Source organism: Lepisosteus oculatus, chromosome 14 (genome assembly GCF_040954835.1).
Source record: "Lepisosteus oculatus isolate fLepOcu1 chromosome 14, fLepOcu1.hap2, whole genome shotgun sequence".
Taxonomy (NCBI): domain Eukaryota; kingdom Metazoa; phylum Chordata; class Actinopteri; order Semionotiformes; family Lepisosteidae; genus Lepisosteus; species Lepisosteus oculatus.
This window is the reverse complement of record NC_090709.1, coordinates 58,889,128-58,894,806: the sequence shown is the minus strand read 5'-3', so window position 1 is coordinate 58,894,806 and position 5,679 is coordinate 58,889,128.

Here is a 5,679-nt window from a genome sequence, read left to right as displayed (position 1 = left end):
TCTCAGTCCTCCAGTAAAATCTAGGGTCCAAACTTTAAACTTCTCACATCAATAAGACCTGTTGTCTATTTGGGTGTATTTGTCTTGGCCATTATCTTTCATGATTTTCTGCCTCAAATGTTTCATTTTGATTTGTTCCAAGAATGGCTTCTGGTCAGATCCTGATGACCCACACAGTGTTAAATGTCAACCTGAGCCACGTTTTCTCCATTCACAACGCTGCACTGCTCATCCTGAGCCAAGAGTTCTACTTTCATGCCTCAGTCTCTTAGTTGTGCTGTTGCTGAATAGCCAAGCTGATCAGAATGACGTTTTGGGTCAGAACCTGATCAGGTAATTGGATTTTAAAGTTCTGTGTGATGCACTGTCCAGATTCTGAATGAACAGAACCACACAGTCCTGCCTGTCACCTTCATGTCAACTGTGTTATTGAACAGCTGTCATTGTTTCATTACATATTCATTTCATTTCATTGCTCATTGCTAGTTGTTTCTTACCAGTTCAGAATGAAACGTTGGGCTGTCTTGTCAGGGTTTGTTTCCATTAACTTTCCCTGCTGTCTTGACAGATTACACTCTGCTGAGACTGTCTGCAGGCTGTTCAGGACAAGCAGAGGTTTACTACAATGGCACCTGGGGCAGTGTGTGTCAGAACGGCATGACTGACTCCACAGCTGCAGTGATCTGTAAACAGCTGGGCTGTGGAGACAAGGGCACCGTCAGAGAGACAAACTCCAGGCTGAGCCCGGACCCCAAATGGCTGGACTTTGTCTCCTGTCGCAAACATGACTCCACCCTGTGGCAGTGTCCCTCCTCCCCCTGGGGTCAGAATGACTGCACAGACCAAGAAGTGGCTAATATCACCTGCTCAGGTAGAGAGTGAAGAGTGATGCTGCCTTCCTCTTAAACAGCTCTGCAGTGATTGTCTTTATCTTGAGCAGCTCTGTGGATTAGTGTTTTGCCAAGTTCAGAACATAATAAGAGCTTTCAACTGAATTATTATCAATTTATATCCAAACATGTATAAAAATGAAAGCAATGTCATTGTTATTCATTTTATAATAATAATGTTTTTATATGACTATTAATTCTTGAAGGTCTTAGAAAAGAAGCTGACAGAAGCACTCCAGCTCCTCAGGAGCAGCAGCCTCAGCAGCACTGCCCAGGTGAGATCAGTGTGTAAAACAGTCAGAGACACTGCAGCCCTGAGCTGAGGAACAGTAACCATACAGCTCTCTTCTAGAGCCACTCAATACCTCACTAATCTCTACTACAGCCACTGAGCTGAAGACACTCAGTAACCTCTCTGCTCTCGTCTACAGTCACAGATCTAATGACACTTGATAACCTTTCTGTTGACTTTCAGTCCCACTGGCTCTGCGCCTGGCTGGAGGCACTAACTGCTCTGGCCGGGTGGAGCTGCGGTACGAGGGCTCCTGGGGGACAGTCTGTGACGACTCCTGGGACCTGCAGGATGCCCAGGTGGTCTGCAGACAGCTGGGCTGTGGGGACGCAGTGAGTGCAGCAATAGAGGCCTCATTCGGACCAGGAAACGGCACCATCTGGCTGGACAAGGTGAACTGCACAGGCAGTGAACTTCACCTGTGGGACTGCTGTCACTCTGGACTGAATCAGACCGACTGTCAGCACAAGGAGGATGCAGGGGTTACCTGTACAGGTGAGGAGAGTCTTAGAACTGTAGATGAACAAAGTAGCATATTGATGGAGAAGATACACTGTTACACTTATTTTATCACTGCTTAATATCTAACTGAACCAGCTAAAATCATCAGTCAAAAGATTGGGATGTTGTGTAGCCCTGTGTATGTGAACAACACTAGTCTTTAATTCAGAACAAGACACCTTTCATCCTGCAATCCTACATTTGACCTCAAGGAACAAATGTAAAGTTTTTTTATTAAGACCACTGTGGATTCAACCTGCTGTAAAACCAAAGTCAATATATTGACAGTTCTCCTATCTCTTTTACAGGTTTGTCAAAGACAACAGCCAGTCCAACAATAGCTACAGGTGAACAGAAATCCTCCTTGTCATTGATAACTCCTGTCTTTCTGTCTCTTCAGATTCCCAGTGTAGCTGTAGTGTCACCTCTCCTCCCTCAGTGTGAAGCTCAGTCTCTTCAGATTCTCAGTGTAGCTGTAGTGTCTCCTCTCCTCCCTCAGTGTGAAGATCAGTGTCTTTTGAGATTCCCAGTGTAGCTGTAGTGTCTCCTCTCCTCCCCTCAGGGTGAAGATCAATGTCTCTTCTGATTCTGAGTGTACTGTAGCTGTAGTGTCTCCTCTCCTCTCTCAGTGTGAAGATCAGTCTTTTCAGATTCCCAGTGTAGCTGTAGTGTCTCCTCTCCTCCTTGAGTGTGAAGATCAGTGTCTCTTCAGATTCCCATTGTAGCTGTAGTGTCTCCTCTCCTCTCTCAGGGTGAAAATCAGTAATTTCATCTTCCCAGTGTAGATCTAGTGCTAGTGTCATCTCTTTCCTCACTGATTTAGTGACAGTCCTGATGGGTAAGGTTGGGAATCCTTATATTCTTCGTTGATTTTGGGTTAACCCTGAAGCCATGATAGCCCCATATGGGAACAGGAGGAGAACAAGACATGTGTTGAAGTGTATATGAGCCCAAGAGCACCTCTCCTGATCCCTGTTCATCTATTGTCTCCCCCTCTCTCAGGCAGAACCAGGACAACACCCCAGACACAGCCACTGGGAGGTCTATCTGCCTCGCCCCTGGTCCTCCTGCTGCTGGGGGCTCTGCTCTTCGTGGTGCTGGCCCTGTTAGTGGGGCAGCTGATCCAGAACAGGAAGCTGAGGAAAGGTAGGGAGGGAAGTCGCCATCCACATAGTGACCTCTAGTGGTCATTTCTGTCACTCACATGGAGTTGATATTTATATAATTACCTTTTCCTCACACAGCCCTATCTAAGGGAGCACTTGCCCACTATCATGATGCTGTCTACGAGGAAATAGAGTACAAACTGGCTAGAGAGGGAACCTACAGCGCCCCCAGGAGAGGTGAGTGGAGAGAGTCTTCAGGTGTGATTAGTCTCCACCCTCTAAGGAAAATCTGAGGACTTAACACTTGTAGAAAATCTCACCATACTGGTTTAAAACCCATGGGATTTTTTTTCTCAAATGGTGTTAAAGTAACTGAAGAAAATCAGCACTGCTCCGGTCCTGATCTGCCTTATACACACAAACTCTGAGGTACTGTTCACACCCTGGCTTCTTCCACAGCCAGTGGAAGACAATGAGTCTGCTGTCTGACTGCAGGTATTATTGATCTGTCCTCCTATTCACAGGGAGATTCCTCTCTGACGAGCTGCCCTCTGGATACGATGATGTGGAGGACAGTGAGGGAGACCCAATACCAGGTGAGGGGAGTCTGCTCTTCAGTGTTGCCTCACACTAGCCTTATCTCAGCAAATCACAGATGCTGAGCAAAACTAGATCTGGTCAATACTGGGGTGGTAAACAGGGTGCTACTTTAATTGGTTTTGATAGAAAAGGAGACTGCAGAAGAGCATGCTGTAAAAACTGCCTTTCAGATCAGATTAATCAGCGACCCTAGAGTTTTGGCTTAACTATACACCACAAAACATTTAAGATCACACTTTACAATTACTTTGCAGCTCTATGGTCAAACTAAGTCTGAGTCCTGAAGTGTACATTCTCTGTCTCTCTGTGTGGTTCAGGAGACTCAATAGCTTCTGTGAAAGAAGAGATCCCAGAGTACTATGATGATGCAGTCACTGTACCTCAGAGTCCACACGCCTTGTCAGGTGGGTTATTTCAGTCCAGTCACATGGGGAATCTCTGCACCAATCCCACTGAGTCTGAATCTCTCTACTCTCTCTTCTATCTCAGCCTCTGAATACGGAGTCTGTACTATTCTGCACCAGTTACATGAATCTGACTCTCTCTGTGATCTCAGCCCTGCACACTCAGTCTGGGTCACTGCTGCCAGTGTCCAGCTCCTCTTCAGTATCTCATAGGGTTCACATCATCACCCTGTCTGTCCAAATACAGCCAAACATTCTCTGCCCTGTTGTCCTTCAACATCTTATTTGAAAATCTAGGAATTGTTTTACATTTATTACAGTTGTGAATAGGACTGGAAATCAGGTTCCCCCTGAACTCCTGTACTTAGAGCCTGGAGTTTTAGTTCCTGTGTGATGTTGAGTTAATCAGTGTGTTCTGATGAGCTCCAGCAGTCCTGTGCTCTAGATAACTCAGTGTGCTGATGTGTGACAGTGAAGCTGTGCTCTGTGTGCTTTAGGAGAGATGATGTCCTCTGTGAAAGAAGAGGCCCCTGAGTACTATGATGATGCCATCACTGTGCCCCAGAGTCCAGACACTGTGTCAGGTGAGTTAAATTAAATAAGACTAAGGAGTACCCCCTGTACCAGCCCACAGTAGCCTTTGTTATTAGAAATAAATCTCAACCTAATTTCATATCTGCAAATAAACACTAACTGGAAATGAAGAGGCCAGTTTGTGTCAGAATGACAGAGACATTACTGACCTGCTCTTCTGTTCACAGGGAGACTCCTCTCTGATGAGACACCCTCTAGATACAGTGATGTGGGCGATGGTGAGGGAGACCCCACTTCAGGTAAAAGGGGCTACAGCCAGGGGGCTCAGTGTGGGTTAGGTAGTTCAGGGATGGGAAAGATAACCTCCAGTAATCCATCTCTGTTGCACTGTCATCCAAGACAAGGGGGAATCAGGCATTTTGCAGTAGCGGTAGCTTCACTCTGTCATGTCCTACAAGGATCAATAACAGCCAATAAAGGCTGAGTGACCTGAATTGTACAAAGTTAGATCACAAAGATCAGAGTGTCATTGAAACCCACCTACTGACACACCTAGCCAATCAGATAGCCAAATTGATTTAAACTGATCAGCAGCTGATTAATGATGAGGGAATGAGGTCTGGGCAGAACAAAGCTTTAGATTCCCCAAGACCAGGAATTCTGTTCTCTGACTCCAGAGAGAATTACTAGGCTCAGAAATTACTAGGTCTTCCTCACTGTGGTTTTAGAGCATTGATACTCCATAAGTATAAGTAAATTCTACACTGAATCATCAGTTCTTCCAAAAAGATACAATTTAATTTTTAAAAAATCCTATTTAACACTTTTGACTACAATATTGTAACATCTATTCTGTATACTATAACTGTTAGTCCACTAATAGCCATTGATATCAAAGCAGATTACGTCTCAGATATGTTCTATTATGCTTATTTTTTTGTTATGCAAATTATAATTATATTAATAAATTGTATATTGTTTGGTTAGAATACGTGTGAGACTATAGATTATGATGTTTGATTAGTTCCTAAAAGTCTACAAGTACTCTCAAAATATACTGCTATAATTTCTGATTGTTACAGAAAATTAAAATCCCCATTCACTACACTATTGTGACTATGTAAGTGTTTTAAAAAATCTAGGTACACCTGGCTAATGTCATCAATTCCAATTCCAATTCCTATTACAGTACATGGTTAGGGGCTGTCAAGCAAGGAGATGTTTGCTGAGATGTTGAGGTGTGAGATTCAGTGATCAAAGCAACCATGAAATGTAGTTAAGTTCTGGGTAAATGATTGTCAATCAACCTTCCAGGAATGATAGAAGGCAAGAGCTAATTCTTGCTTCTACTT